Below are 17,330 nucleotides of genomic sequence, written 5' to 3' on the forward strand. Positions count from 1 at the left end.
TCTAAATATGCTCTTTTGGATCAACTGTTGCCTGATAAAGTTTCAGTAATTAAAACAATATGAAACAGTCATAAGAGGAGACAGACTGCTTGATGAAACAGAATAGGAAATCTAGAAACTGATCTAAACGTTCATAAGAATTTATCACAAGATGATAAAAAACAGCATATCTAATCTGGGGGAAAGAATAGGTTTCAAATAAATGCTGTTAAGACCATTTTAAATGTGTTTAAGTATTATAAAAGTATTAATATAAGCATTACAAAATATATTAAAGCAATTCAAAAATAAAGTTCAATTGACAAAAAAAAATTGAATTCCAAATGGATTAGAGGATTAAAAGTTAAAAAAAATTTAAAGGGCCGGCCCAGTGGCTCAGGTGGTTGGAGTGCTGTGTTCCTAATGCCGAGGTCGCCGGTTCGATTCCCACATGGGACAGTGAGCTGTGACCTCTACAGCTAAGATTGTGAACAACGGCTCTCCCTGGAGCTGGACTGCAGCGAGCAGCTGGAGGTCGTCGTGGGCTGCCATAGGCTGCCGTGAGCTGCAGTGAGCGGCCAACTGATGACCGGCGACCAACTGCCTCAGCCAGGGGAGTGCAAGGCTCACAATACCAGCATGAGCCAGGGAGCTGTGTCCTACACAACGTGACTGAAAAACAACGGCTTGAACTGGAGTGGCGAGGGGAGGGAAGCGGTGAGGCGGAAGAAGGGGAAAAAGAAATTAAAGCTATAAACAAATATAATAAAACATTTGGTTATGAGATGAGAGTAATATTGGTTTTTTTAAGCACAACAATAAAGGTAAAAACTATAATAGCAAAGATCAAATCAATTTCATTACATCTGAATATAAACAGCAAGCAATAGACTGAAGAATTATTTGAAATATAGTATATATCTATATCTACATAGTATATATAGCTTATATTCATTGTTTATATATATACCTTTTATAAAAATTTAATTTATAAATCAATAACAGAAAAAATAACCTAATATTTTAAAATAAGCAAATGGTATGAACAGGCAATTCGAAAGAGAGGGTATAGAAATTTTCAATAAGCTAATCAAAAATATTATGCATCAAAATTAATCAATAAATACAAATTAGAATCAATAACATTATCACTTTTACTTTCAAATTTGTTAAAAAAAAAAAAGCTTTACAAAATTATAATATCCAATACTGCCAAAAAGTATAAAGGGCAATTTGGAAATTTGAATCAAAATACCCTTAACTTGGTAATTGCTCTTCAGTTAATATAGTTCAGGAAATCATGGATGTTCAAAAATATTCATCTTCTCACTAACAATTTTATGGATAATAGAGAAAAAAACTAAATGCAAATAAAACAATTGATTAAATAATCTATGGTACTTTAAACTAATCAAATACTCCATAGTCACCAAAAATTATGTAGAATAATAATATTTAAAAGAATAGGAAAGGTTTTTCACATATTGTAAGTATTTAAAAGAGCAGTCTATGTGATTTCCACTTTCAGCCAAGATGAAGTAACAGGGACCAGATTTACCGCTTGCCTAAAACAACTAAAAACTGAACAAAATATATGAACCAACATCTCTCAAGATATGGACAGCAGGCGATGAATAATGAACTCAGAGATAAGAAGCAAATTATACAAGCCCTCAATGTCCCCAGCTCTCTGCCTGGAGAGTTTCTAGGGTGTGGCACTGGAAAAAGAAATGGAGCCCAAATGTCACTGTCAGTTGAGAAGTCAGAGCTGGGATTCTGAGAAGGCCAAGGTAACTAGAGTTCAGAGAGCAGAGAACCAACAAGGAGAGCACTGCATAAAGAGATCCGCAGAAGTCTGTTCAAACACTCAACTGAGTACAGATCAGCTCATGCCTGTAAGGAAATTATCTGAAGCCAAGGAAAGAAATACCCAGAAAAGATTAGAGTGGGATAATAACCACAGCTCACATGGGGCCAGGAATAATACCTATTCCTTCTATCCAGAATGGAATATGATATAATTCATGAGTCATCAAATAGGCTACTTAGAAAGATTTTGTCTCAGTAGTAAATTAACCCCAGACTAAATGCAGCTCTGGTTACACGTAACAAAACTCAAAAGGAATCAAAATGATCAAGCTGTTTCAGTACAACTTAATACTCATCCAGAACAAGCTGAAGGACAGTTAAAGGATTACAAAAATACGTCACATCTAGGAAGTTAAAATTCACATTGTCTGGCATTCAATCAAAAATTATCAAACATATTTTACAACATTATTGATTATATTCCCCAAACTGTCTTTCATATCCCTGTGGAATGTCAACTATAATTTATATATATATATATATATATATATATATATATATATATATATATATATATATATATGGTTACAGGATATGGAGTCCAGCATAGGGAATAGAGTCAATGGAATTGTAACAGCTCTATATGATGTTAAGGGTACTAGATTGGGGGAGGGGTGATACCACTTTGTGAGGGGTGTTAATGTCTACACCTGAAACTAATAAAAAAAATTATCGAGCATGCAAAGGAGGTGGAAAACAGTACTCTTAATAAAAATAAAAGTCAATCAATTAAAACTAACCCAGAATTGACATAGATGATAGAATTAATAGAAAAGAGCATTAAAGCAGCTATTATATTCAGATTCCGTATGTTCACAAAGCTACATAAAAAATCTAATGTGCTAAGCAGAGACATAGTAGATATGAAAAAGACCCAAAGAGAAGTCCTAGGTAAAACTAAAATATTTTAGATAAAAAATGCATTGTGCGGGTATCAAGACTATACAAAATGAAACACATTAATATCAGACAAAGTAGATTTTAGAGCAAAAAAGTATTACCAGGAATAAAACAGGTCATTTCATAATGATAAAAGAGTCAATTTATCAAGAACATATAACAACCTTAGATGTTTATGCTTCTGACAATGAAACTTCAAAATACATGAAAGAAAAACTGATAAACGTTCAAGGAAAAACAGAGAAATCTTGAATTAGTCATAGATTTCAATATCCTCATTCCATTGATAGAACAAATAGATAGAATATCAGTAAGGACATAGAAAACTTGAAAAACATTGCCAATCAATTTAATCCAGCTGATATTTACAGAATTCTCCATAGCAGTAGAATTCTTCTCAATGAACATGGATCATTTACTATGACAGACCATATTCCAGTCCCTTAAACAAGTCTCAATACATTTAAAATTATTGAAGGCATACAAAGAAAGTATGGAATTAAATCAGAAATTGACAACAGAAAGATATCTAGAAAACCCTCAACAATTTAGAAACTAAATAACACACTTCTAAATAACCCGTAGGTCAAAGAAGAAATCAAGTGAGAAATTAGAAGGTATTTTGACTGAATGGAAGTAAAAACACAACATATCAAAATTTGGGAGATGCAGCTAAAGAAGTCTTAGAGGGACATTTACAACACTTAATAATGCCTCTATTAGAAAAGAGTAAAGGCCACAAATCAATATTCTTAGCTACTAACTTAAGAAACTGGAAAAAGAAAAGCAAAAGGAAACTCAAAGTAAGCAGAAGAAAGGAAATAATATAAATCAATGTAGAAAACACAGAAAAACAATAGAGAAAAATCAGTAAAAGCAAAATCGGGTTTGTTGAGAAGATGAATAAAGTTGATAAATCTCTAGCTACACTGGGGGGAAAAGAAAGAAGACACAAAAGCAAATTTTAGGAACAAGAGAGATGACACCACTAGATTCTACAGATATTTAAAAAATAATAAGGAAATACTATGAACAATAAAAAGAAATGGCATATGTTGTTGCAATGATATATGCAACAACATGAATGAATTTGAAAATAATTATGCTGGATGAAAGGACACAGAGAAAAGAGTACATGCTGTATGATTCCATTTATATCAAATTCTAGAAAACGAAGACTAATTTATTATGACTGAGAAAATATTGGTGGATACCTGGAGAAGCAAGAAGGAGGGAATTCAAAGTGATATATGGAAACTTTGGGGGTTAATGAAAATGTCCGTTATTTTGGTTGAGGTGATGGTTTGACAGGTTTGTACCTTGTCAAAACTTATCAGACTATACAATTTAAATATATGCAATTTATTATATGTCAATACCTCAATAAACCTGTAAAACACCAAACAGGTTTCAAATGGAATATAAGTTATGATCTCAATTTATAATTATCGACACCCACACCCACAAATATGTATATGCACATGTGCACATATATATATTTACGTGTACATACACACACACACATGCACACACATGCACACAAAGTTCTAGGAAACAACTCCAGAATATCAGCAATGGTATCTGTATGAGTAGTACCGAGAATGATTTTTGTTTCCTTTTTTTGGCCTTCTGAATTTCCTATTTCCCTATAATGAAATATTTTATTTGTGAACATATGTTGTGATAAATACATTTTTTACTTTAATTTGTTAATATTTATATTTTTTATATTATGTCTACACGATCATGTTGATGAACACTCCAGTCTGGGAAAATAAGCTGCTATTACTGCAAAGGACAGACTCTAGAATATATAAAAAACCCCAAATTTGTGCTGCTCAAAAGTCAAGGCTATAGCCCTAGGGCAAGGATATCACAAAAGTGCAAAGGTGATAGATACCCTAAAGCAAAAGATAACCTTCAGGTACCCTTACTTACATCAGGAGCATTGTTCTTTCCTGCACACACACATACACACACACATACACACACATACACACACACACAATTTTTAAAGACATTCTCAGTGAGGGGACCTTGGCCAGGTTCTGAATTTTAGCTCCAAGATTTGCGTGGTGCACAGGACATGTTTCAGATGAATGTAAGTGGTTATTCAACACTTCTAATTTCAGACAAAATGACATCTAACCTAATTCAGGCAAAGAATCCCCTTATTTTAAAGACTCAAGAAAATGAATTATGGCATTAATGTATGCCTCAGTAATGGCATGTGAGATATAATGTCCCTCACTGTGGAAAACTCTTCTGTAACCTTTTGTAATCATTTATAAGCATTTTATAAACTCTGTTTTTCAGTTTCTTACTGTAATTTAAACCTGAGTACCAGTGGTCAATCACCTCTATTAAAGGTTGTCCAAGCCCACTTTGGCTAAGACCATGGAAGACCATGGATCTTATTTATTCAATCAGCGCTAAGATGACCCTTGAGAAAATATGCAAAGAAGATAATTATTTGTCATACACCTTCTATTTATTTACCCGAGAAACATTTATTATGCATATTTTGTATTCCAAGTCACCTGGCAAAAGCATAAGATGAAATAAACAATTCCTATCTTTATGAAGACATGATAACCATGATAAAATACATAAGAAAGCATCAAGGAAAATATGTACCTACCACCACATAAAATTTTTAAATTTTATATGTCAACAAAACCTCTGGGATGAAAGCTTTTACCACTTCTCGTCTATGATCTAAATAAATAAATAAATCCTTAAACAAAGTAAAGGGCAAATGAAAACTGCAAGAAAAATAAAAGGTCCATTGTATGTGCCGGTCTTTAATATCCTTACGAGGCCTAACCAGTCAGTAAGAAAAATGATTTTGTAAAAAAATCAACAAACTTGACAATTTACAAAAGAAAAATTCAAATGACCCTTAAGTGCATATAAATGTTTTGAGCCATCACTTAAAAAAGGCATTTTAAACAATTACTGTATTTTTTATTTACCAAATTGGTCAAGATCAGAAAAACTTCATATTCAGCTGCTGAATAAAGGAGTTAACTTTCCAGGACCCACAGTGGATTGGAGGATCAAATCAGAGAGAAAGCTTGTTTCCTTCACCAAGGCCCCCAGCAGCCCAGTGACATAAGCTAAGAGAGCTTTGGAATTTCTCAAAGGTCACTGGTTTTATACTTGGCATTAAAAGACCAACTGTGATAATGAAATAGGAGATTTTAAACACTGTTTCAAAAAGCCTGCCAAAAAAAGACAAAGTTGCAGTTTTAGAAACTCAGCTAAAGGGTCATCAGATAACCTTCTTGGTAAAAGGGATTTTATCAGCTAGCGTTGGCTCAAAATACTCAGTAGAAATCAACATTGAGAAAACTGAGTAGAAATCCTGAACAATATATAATCTAAAGAATATATACACCCAAGTCCCTTATTTGGCAACGAAGACCAGCGATGCTATAGGCTGTCCAAGTCAACAGTTAATTTGTAATAAATTCAAGGACAGACCCACAGTGCTACTGAGCCAGAGCTCTTCATTCAAAGTAGTTGACTCATATCTTGTGCTCTCCCTTTGTTCCCTAGGACCACTGCTGCACCCAAGAACCTTCTAACCATCAAACCTAGACAAAGTCATCTAAATTCTCATATAAGTTACAGATGCCTCATCTGTAGCAAAGGAATAGTACCAAGTCGTCAGATGATAGACATAAGATAATAATGTGGAAAAAGCTAGCACGGTGTTTGGCAATAGTAGACCCTTAATAACTGTTGATTTCCTTTCCAAACATAAAGACATTATTCCCAAATTCTATATACTAGACATTTTGACATAGATTATACTAGGTAAGGTTGTCATTATATGTACTTCCTCCACAGGAACAATAAGAAAAATTTGGAGATTTGAACCATACTTCATGGTGAAATATAGAGGGGTTATTTGAAGGAAGAAATCACTTCTCGGTGTCCTCTCCAATCACACAGCACATGGATAGCACCCCTTGCCTAAATATAGGATAATTCCTGCTTCACAAGCTAAGCCTTTATCCTGGTATTTAAACAGCAGCAGAATAAAGTTTTAAACTTAGTATTTCTATAGAGAGGTGGTATATTATCTATATAAGAAATACCAAGGTTCTTGGATAACCATATGACAAGCATCTAGTTTCTATATCAAGTTTGGCAGAAGCATTCTCTAGATGTGACACAGTGGGGAACCAGTTCCAACCATGAGGATGAGGACCACATCACGGGAAACAACAAGCTGGAAGGAATCCAGGATTTAGAGTGACTTCATGCGGCAGAGCCATCTACCACCGCCAGAGACCCTGGTTACCCACGCATTGCTACATGAGCGAGAAATAAATGCGTCTTGTTTGAGCCACTCTATTTTTGGTCTCTTTTTTCTACCCTGACTAATGCAAAACACATGGCGTACACAGAGTGGCTAAGCGATGTTGAGCATGACTAACAACTTTAAAACAGAACTTGCCTAGGGAATGTTCATAGTCTCTTCCACAGTCATGCATGGTGACTGCACATGGGACTGTTGGTGGGAATGCAGACTGGCGCAGCCGCTATGGAAGGCAGTGTGGAGGTTCCTCGAGAAATTACGAATAGAATTACCATATGACCCAGCAATCTCTCTCCTGGGTATCTACCCAAAAAATCTGAAAACATTTATCCATAAAGACACGTGTGCTTCAATATCCATTGCAGCTTTATTTACAGTGGCAAAGACATGGAAACAACCAAAGTGTCCTTAGATAGATGATTGGATAAAGAAGTTGTGGTAGATGTACACACTATAGAATACTATTCTGCCATGTGAAAAGACGAAATAGTGTCATTTGTAACAACATGGATGGATCTTGAGATTATAATGCTAAGCAAAATAAATCAGACAAAGTAGAGAACCGTATGATTTCATTGATATGTGGTATATAAAAATGAAAGCAACAAAGGAACAAGAAAAACAAAGGAAGAAACAAAAACTCATAGACACAGACAATAGCTTAGTGGTTACCAAAAGGTAAGGGGTGTGGGGGGAGGGAGATGAGGGTAAGGGGATCAAATATATGGTGATGGAAGGAGAACTGACTCTGTGTGGTGAACACACAATGTTACATATAGATGATATATCACAGAATTGTACACCTGAAACCTATGTAACTTTACTAACCACTGTCACCCCAATAAACTTTTAATTTAAAAAAAAAAAGAGTAAAGCTGAGGACAGAGATAAACCAGATGATCATAACAGGTAATTAAAAATCTCTGATGTGTCCATCAGTTTATTTCTTTTCCAACTAGTTCTCTCAATACCTGGTATTTACCAGAATCCCTGCTAGATGACTTTATAGATAATCTCATTTAATACTCACCACAAAAGTCTGAATGCTTCCTTGGTTTGTAACACTCCTGAACATCACTGTGCAAGGGAGGCTGCTTTCCTCATTTCAGATGCTTGCTCTGGGCATCTGGACTCTAAGATGTGAATATCTATATGACCAGACTAAGTATCTTTATGTAGCAGTTAGGGCTTCTCGAACTCAGTACATCATGCAGAATTTAAATGGATTTGTTAAATGTTTAATTAAATACACATGCTGAAATGAGAAGTACATAAAATTTATTTTGCATATTTCTATACAAACAATTTGTCAGTAGAATTATGTTGGAATTTTTTTTTACCAAACATCAAGGCAAATCCATCAGGCATATCCTTAACTGGGTCATGTTTTAATATCCATTAAAAGTTTTGAAACTGAAGCTGTCCTACTTCAGGCACATCATGAGAACACAAGGTTCTCTGGAAAAGACAAGAATGCTGAGAAAAACAGAAGGCAGCAGGACAAGAGGAAGACCAAATATGAGATGGACGGACTCCATAAAAGAAGCCAAAGGCTGAGTCTCCAGGAGCTGAGCAGGGCTGTTGGGGTCAGGACACTGTGGACATCACTCATTCACAGGGTCTCCAGGAGTTGCAGCTGACTCTTTGGTATAAAACACATGCACACACACACACACGCACACACACACACACACACACACACACATTTTGAGGTGTTAACAATGAAGGACTCACGTTGAACTCAATGGTATTTAGACCTGGGCAGGAAGATAGATACACATTTACACAAAAAGAATCAAGACCATAGTCTAATTTTCTGTGTCTGTAAAGAATCTGAATATTTGAAATTATGTACTTATAATGACTAAGAAATTGACCTATTGGAATGACAGTCCTATAACTTTATTTTAAAAGGTATAATTGATTTAGACTTGCAATTTTAAGTGGAATCCTTACTAAGTTGATAGATAGCTTTTACATTTATGTATAGCATTGGAACGGCTAAGGGAATTTAAATATATAAGAACAAATTCATTTGGAGGGAAGATTTTAGTTCAGGTATTTTAGCAGGAAAATAAAATATATTAAATTTATAAATGCAGTTTAAAAATACATGAAGATATTTATTTAGTTTGCTAAATTTGTAAATGGGATAATCTAGTGATAAAGTTTATTAAAATGTGCTAGGTTTATAAATGACATAAAGGGTTTTTCAGCTGGACTTTCAACCATAATAAACCAAACTTTTGAATTTCTAACTTTGGTAAATTGAATATTAGTTTTAAAACCAAAATAAATGCATGAATAATTTTTTCTGCCCATAAAACTGCCCTCAAAGACACTTGAAGAAAATCTAACAGAGCAGTGAAGGACATACATAGGGTTTGGCTTTCTGCCCCAATTCCCATCACATGGAGATAAGCCTAAGTCACCAGTATGTACCAGTGGGTCTGCTCTGCCTGCCCTGACAGCACAGCAATGACCCCTGTTCCTTTAAAGCAACTGCTACCCATCCCATCGTGGAATCTTTTATTGTTGATCCTGGGGAAAGTACATGCACTGTATTTCTGAGCAGATATTCTTTCTGTTCAGATCTCCAGAATCTGCTTTGACAGTATGTTCCCCAAGGGTTCCAAAAAAGAGGGATTTGAAAGCTCTATTAACAATAAGTGCATCTTTCTGATGGTATCACAGCTGGAAATGTGCAGCACATGATAGTTGCATATCACATTCCCCATGTACCTACTTGTCATAAGAAGAAGTTAATCTGCTCACAGCCACCCTGCTTGGAAATTCTCCACCAGCCATCTGGTGGGTGGCCTGGCCTCACCCCAACCCTCTTTCCTGAAATGAATTACTCTTGACTCACTTCCTTTCTGTTTCTCCTCTTCCCACATTCTTTCCTTTGTGCATATTTTTCTCCTCTCTTCCCTCCTGATGTCTTTAGTATCCCTTCTCTCCACTCCCACACCAAAGCCAACTGCATTGCTTGGCTTTGTTTCTTCAAGTTCAAATTATACTCTCTATTCCTAGATGATGAAAACTGTTGTTACTGCTCCAACTCAAGATATATGTTTCCTAATAGAAACACACATGTTGTTTTCCAACATGAAACCAGATATCTGCTACAAATTTAGCTGAATAGTTACAAACACTGGAAATATCTCTTGTTAAGCAGGAAAGTTAGAAGTGGTGGCCCATAGGCCATGCTGATGGAGGACAAGTCTGAAGAAGGCTTAACAAGTTAAGCTTTAAAGTCATGGGCAGCTATGAAGCACCAGGAAGATTCAGTGCTAAAATGAGAGGACATGTGTTTCGGTCCTAGCTCTGCCACTTTCTTGAGCTAAGCAGGCTTTCTGAACCTCAATATGGGAAGTAACAATAGCAATGGTACTTACAGGATAGTTGGAGTGATGGAGTGAGAGCCTATGGGGAGAGCACTTTATAAAATGATAGAGTTCTACAGTTGTAAGCTGTGGCCTATCTCATTGATCTATTATCTGGCCCGGGTGTGATTTAGGAGAGTTCTAAATCCACAAAGGATGTTGCTTTTTATCACTCTACCATGTGATGTGATTTGGGTGGACCTGGGAAGACACCCCACCGCCACCACTAAAATGTCATAACTTTAAGTGTGTGTTCCTGCTGAAATGTAGCTAAATATGGGAGGCTGAACAGAATTATTTCCTATTAGTCACTCACATTTTAGTATGAATCAGTTTAGATTTCTTTTTCTGTCTCACATATAGGTGAGAGGGGTTTTATCGGAAATGGGTTCCTAGAGAAGTAGTTCTCGGTGTTGAGGCTTATGTACCAGAGTTACCTAGGTTAATTTGCCTGTAAAAAGATCCCTGGCAATCTAGTACTCCACAATCTTGCCTCAAGCCTGTCCCATACTTGTATTTCTAGGGTGAAAACAGTCCTGTCAGATACAAATGAAAATCATGCACCTATGAGGCTTCAGACATTCAAACTGCAATGTTAATTTGTAAGAAAGCACTGAGGCTAAACAACTTTCTCTGTTCAAAACTCCTCAGCCTTTCTACCCATGCTGCCTCACTCGGACGTGCAATCATTTTCTCCCGCTGGAGTGGTGGTTCTGTGAAGTTTTGGATCCATGGGTACTATACGCACAAGAGACTTCTACTTCTGGCAAGTGTCAGCTTGCACAGCAATTTGGTGTCTTAGACCCTCCAGAGAGTTCTCCCTGAGCAAAGCTAATCACGAGCAAATGGAGGTCCCTTTTCCTGACTCTGGAGCCAAGGTTTCCCTTTGCTCTCTATGGGCCTTCAAGGATGTATTCCCTGCAGGTCGGGGGTAGAGTTGGTTTCAGGAATTGGTTTCAGAATTGCCTTTTTGTTAACGATTAACCATCCGCTCATAAGGTGTTTCCTGCCTCGGTCCCTCTGAGATAAGGGTGAGTGTGGAGCCCCTGTGCTGGCCGATCCACTTCTCTTGCTTCCATCTTTGTGGCATTTAATTTCCACCTGTCAGTTCCCACACTTTGAACAATGCCCATCTCCACCCTGCCTCAAACGCACTTAGGCAGAGACATAGTCAGAACCAACCTGGAAATGATCGTCCTTGGAATTAAAACTGTATTGTGGAAATCTCTCTGCTGGCCACTTCCTTCTAGACTGGTACCTGCCTTATCCACTCTTCCTAAAGCTGCTTTGTCCTGACTTAGCCATTCTCTTCCTCAGTGCATTCCTGTTCACAAGGGCCATTTGTCACCTCTCCTTCCTTCCTAAGGAGCCCTCAATGTGCTTCTCATTCTTTCATTCCCCTCTACTGGTTTCCTCATCAGAGTCTCCCATGTGACTACACTACACTTCTCTAACATGCCTCTAGTATGCACCACACTTTCACCACTCTCTACAGACCAGCTTGTCTCCTCTTTTACTATTATGTATTTCCCTGAACTTTTCTTCAACTAAAGATTTCTTTATCCTCACCCATTTTTTTTCTTCTTATTCGCTTCTGGTTAGAGAAGAAAAATTTCTCTCAGTCCAAAGAAGAATGTTCCTCAGACTCACCACTCCCTAATATTTGCACAAGGCTCTGTACAGGAGGAAAAAAAACCATTTTCCCTCTACCCTTCTAGATTCTTAGCTGAGGACCAGCTAAGAGCCCACCCCCAGTAATAAAAAGATTAACAGGAGAAAACAAATTTAATTTCATACACATGGGTTCTCCAGATAGGAGACTCAAAGGTAGGCAGGCAATTGAGGCTTATGTACCATCCAGAGATAAGGAAAGGGATCAGGGTCTGGGGCTTCAAAGGGAAGAACAATTCACAGGGAGGTAGGAGAAGCAAGTGTTTGGTATACAAATGTTTGCCCTGGCTTGCAGATTAATCTTTCAGATATAAAGAGTTACCTCTGATGATAGCTCTCTTCTTGGTACAGGCCCCCTTTCTAATTTCTTTTAGGCAGTTAGGGGGGAGTTAAAAGCTTTTCTTGAGTCTTCTGGGTCTTGAGTGCCTTCAGATCAAAATAACCTACATGCCAAAGAGGCATATTTTAGGGTAGCATATTCTGCACCCCTTCACTTGCTTTCTCAACTTCACCAAAGAAAGCAGTTCTTATATTCATTGTTTCCACCTTGTCATGAACCACTTACTGCTTAACCCTGAAATCCAGTTACCCTGCGTGCCATTCTCTCAAAATTCTTCTCAGTGAAGATCGTAACGTGCTAAACACAAAAGACTGTGGGCTCTTCTCAGTATCAACCCTCCTTAATCCACCTTTACACATCGTTCTTTGGATCTCCCTTTCCATGCCTTTTCCAGGCACCCTGAACTCTGAGAACAGTAACAGAGGATGTTGTTTCCGCGTTGCCACGATGTGGCATGTACTGTCACATTTGAACAGGTACAGACTATTTGACTCTAAACTTCATGTCAACCCAGGGAAGGAGCTATTATTTTCCCATTTTATAAGTGAGGTAACTGAGGCTTGGGGAGATGACATAACGTGGCTGAGGGCACACAGCTCAGCTGAGATGCAAACCCTCATTATTATGATAACAGCACCCATGCTTTGAACCATCAGACGAGAGCACCAAGTCAAGTTGCTACTTTTTTCTATCTCTCCTGCCCCCTCACTGACTTCTCTCCCTAGCTTTCACTCCCGCTTCCTACCCCTAAAGGTAAAAGGTCTTTGTTTTTATTATTGGGCCCCTGGCACCCTGACTCCACACACAGGAATCCTCTCCCTTGCTCCTCATGTCCAACCAGGTGACAAACCTTATTGATGCCAACAAAACAGACATCTGATGTCTTGAGATGTCCTTCTCTCACTTTCCACTGCCAACATCCTATCCAGGCACTCATCACCCATAACCTAGACCATTTCAGTGGCCTCCTCTCCCTTCCTTTGAGTACTTTTTTTTTTTTTTTTGCATACATACTCATTTCTTTGGGAGAAAAAAGAGATAATGTTACTTCTCCCCTTTCCCCCAATATTACACTGTGTTATTACACTGGCTAGGATAATACTGAATAATATAATATTGAATAGAAATGGAAAGAACATCTCACTTGTTCCATAAGGAAGCATAATTGATCTGTGACTTGCAGGATAAATTCCCTTAAAATGGTTGAAGAGAGGAGGAAAAAGCATTGCAGGTAAAGGAACTGTGTAAAGTATCACAGCAGGAGGAACACAGAAAATACAGAGAAAGAAAAGAAGGCCACTACGGCTGGCCAACAGAAAGCAAAGGTTGTGTGCGACAGATGACAGTGGAGATTCTTTGTCCTGTCCTCCAAATCATATTAAAAATGTTGTTCTTTGGCTTAAGAGCATGGGACTTAACTGAAGAGTTTTAGTTTGGGAGTCTACTCTGGTGCTGCCGTGTTAAGGACAAATTAGAAATGTACATATCGTAGTTAGTATAAGAAAGGACTTTTGCTCAATTTCTTTGTCAAAAAATTTAAGTACTAACAGAAGATGACCAAAATTTTCATATTAGCTAACAGTTTTGAAAGCTTCCTATGTGTCAAATATTGTCCTAAAAAGTTCTTTATACTTGAAAATTTAATTATTGTGGGGACAGAGCCCCAGAGAGCTGTTTCCAGGCTCTCAGCCTCAGATGGAAGGGTGCTGGCTCGGGTAATAGATGGCCGTCAGCTGTGGCTACTTGGCCATCAGCTGTAACCCTTGAGCCATTAGCCACTAATATAACTGCCGCGGCTGTGCTGGGGAGTCGAGGAGAGTCATTGGTCGGTTGGCAGAAAAGCGGACAGCAGGTCGCACGTCATGTGAATCCAGCCTCCAGTGAGACTATAGTGGGATGACTCCCCTACCTATGGCTCCGTGGGTGTTCCTTTTTGGCCTAGCCAAATCCTGAGTTCTTATGTGGGGAGCAGGAGCTGAGACCCCACAGGCCGCCCCGCACGACAATTATATAACCCCATGACGTAGATAGTACACCTTCACCACTATAGGCTTAAAATAAAAACCTAGTAAATTCTTTGTGAGTTATAATCCAGTGTCCTAATCACCAGAACCTATGAATATGTTATATTGCATGACAAAGAAGAATTAGGGTTGCAGATGGAATTAAGGTTGCTAAACAGCTGACTTTAAAATAGGGAGATGACCCTGGCTTATCCAGGTGGGACCCATGCAATCACAAGGGTTCTTAAGAGGGAAAGAGGAAGGCAGCAGAGAACCAGAGAGATGGCAGCATAAATAGGATTCAGTCTACTATTGCTGGCTTTCAAAGCAGAGTAAGTGGCCACAAACCATGGAAAGTGGGTGGCCTCTGGGTAGAAGAAGTATGGCAATAAATTCTTCCCTAGACCCTCCAGAAGGAACACAGCCCTGCCAACATCTTGATTTTAGTCTGAGAGACCCATTTTGGACTTCCCAACCACAAGTCTGTAAGATTATAAATTTATGTTGTTTTAAGTTAAAAAAAAAAAGAAAAGAATAAAGTCACGTGCAGAGATAAATGGGATATGTCAGTGTTGCAGTTACCATTGCTGCATAACAAATTATCCCCAAATTAATGAACTTAGAGCAACCTTTTCATCATGCTGACTGATTCAGTGCTTTTGGGGGATGTAAGGTGAAGAAGTGGAAATGGGTGGAAGACAGAGGGAGACAGGACCTGGCTTACTGCTTCTCTACAATGTCTGGGGCCTCGGCTGGGAAGACTCAAAAACTGGAGTGCCTTGACAGCCAGAGGCTGGAATCGTCTAAAAGGCTTGCTTACTCACTTTCTGGGCACTGGCAGAGGGAGTACAAAGACAAGAACTGCCAACCAAAAATGCCCATAGGTGGCCTCTGCATATCCCTTGGTTTCATGACTGTGTGGTGATGTCAGCATCTCAGGGCTTCAGCATGAGAGTTCCAGAAGCAAGGTAAAGCTACATTGCCTTTTGTGACCCAGCTGCAATGTCACACATTGCTGCTTTAATAATGCTCAATCGGGCAGTGTAGTTCCAAATGCAACCAGATTGAAGGGGCTAGAATGCAGACCTCACTTCTCCATGGGAGACATGTCAAAGAACTCGAGGGCACATTGAAAACAGAAAAGTCGATCATAAGGTTATCTCAATAGAGATGGTGATGGCTGCGGGTAGCTTGAACTAAGGTTGTGGTAGTAGAGGTGGGGAAAAGATAGTTAAGAGATAAAATCAGCAGGACTGGGTGACAGAATTGATGAGACGGAAAAGGAGAAGTTTCCAGATTATGTAACAGAATGTCATGTATGAAGCTATAGAACAGAGGAAGATCATGGTTTGTTTTGTGTTGTGGGGAAGATAACTTGAATTTGGTTTTGGAAATGTGGAGTTGGGAGAGACTTTGAGACATTTGAATGAAACTCAAATAGGCAGCTGACTCTCTAGACTCAAAAAAACTGAGTCTGGATGTATAAACTTGGGAGTTGTTGGTATTTAAGGGGTCATTTAAACCATAGATGTAGATGGGGTCTGAGAGAGACTATACTGTGAGAAGAAAAGGGAGATGGGCGTAAAGCTTTGGAAACCTTAAACATTTAACAGCATGGAAAGGGCAGGAGGCTACAGGTACCTGAAAGAGCAGTTAAAGAGTTAACAGAAAATCAAGATGGCTTGCTCATTAAAATCTCCAAAAAGAGAGGAGTCAACAGTGTCCAATGCTGAGAGGCGAGGTGTGAAGGTGTTTGAGGATCCAGTACTGCAGAGAGGTAATAATTGCCTGTCATTACACTTGTTTCCACAGAGTTGTGGGAGCGCAGTGGAAAATGGAAAGAAGTGTGTCTGAAGGCAAGGTAGAAAGAGACCAAAGGCTTTCATTCACAGTCACCAATGACCTCAAAATCCAGTGAGCAACCTGTCAGATTTTCTCTCCTCCGCTGATGATGCCGCAATGGACACTTTCAGTGAGCCTGCCTCTATAATCACTCTTTACTAAGGAGAGTAACTCTGTGTTTCCATTCGATGTTTCTCAGGAACAATGTACTTCACAGAAAACTCCTTTCTGTGTTTCTTTTTGCTGTCTTCCTCTACCCACCATCTACCTGTGGTCATCTGTCCAGACACAGAGCCCCGCTTTCTCCATCCAAGTTCTCCTTTTCACAGCCTTGCTGTCCCCGCCTGTGGTTGCACTTACCTTGTGATTTCAGATCTGCTAGATGCACATCTCCACCCCAGATGTTTCTTCCTCTGTCCAAGCTTTTCTTTATGGCTTTTTTGAAGGCCGGTGCAGATGAGTTTCTTGCTGAAGCAAACAAATTGCCACATCCAAAGCTAAATTAAATCATTCCTATAAACTTTCTGTGTCTTTTTCCTTTCCTGTTTCTAGTTCCTTATCTCAAATTCTGATGTCATCATCTACTTCCTGCCACCTCCCTGCTTCCTGAACTCATCCTCACCCTCTGGTCTCTCATACGCACACATATCTAGGGCAGTCTCCTGCATTCTTGTGGATTTCCACTAATCCCCCCTGCAGAGCAATAACCCAGGTCCAAGGTCACATGTGTATGGCTCTAACCGTCACACATCAGGCTCCCTGATAGTATTTCCTCAAAGTCATCATCTTAACATATTATACTGTAATGTTTTTGGCTGCTATTAGTAGAAAGGGGAAGACCAAAAAAATTAATAGTGACTAATAGATTCCAACATGTCAACTCTGATCCTTTGGCAGTGGTTGCCTGGAGTAATATGCTGAGAAGGACTCTGAAACTCAGTCCAGACTTGGTGCAAGAGTTCCATAATCGACCAGTGTTATTTGCGCTGTTAGGCGAAAGGGCTGGCTGC

This window comes from Rhinolophus hipposideros, assembly GCF_964194185.1.
Source record: "Rhinolophus hipposideros genome assembly, chromosome: 12".
Classification (NCBI taxonomy): Eukaryota; Metazoa; Chordata; class Mammalia; order Chiroptera; family Rhinolophidae; genus Rhinolophus; species Rhinolophus hipposideros.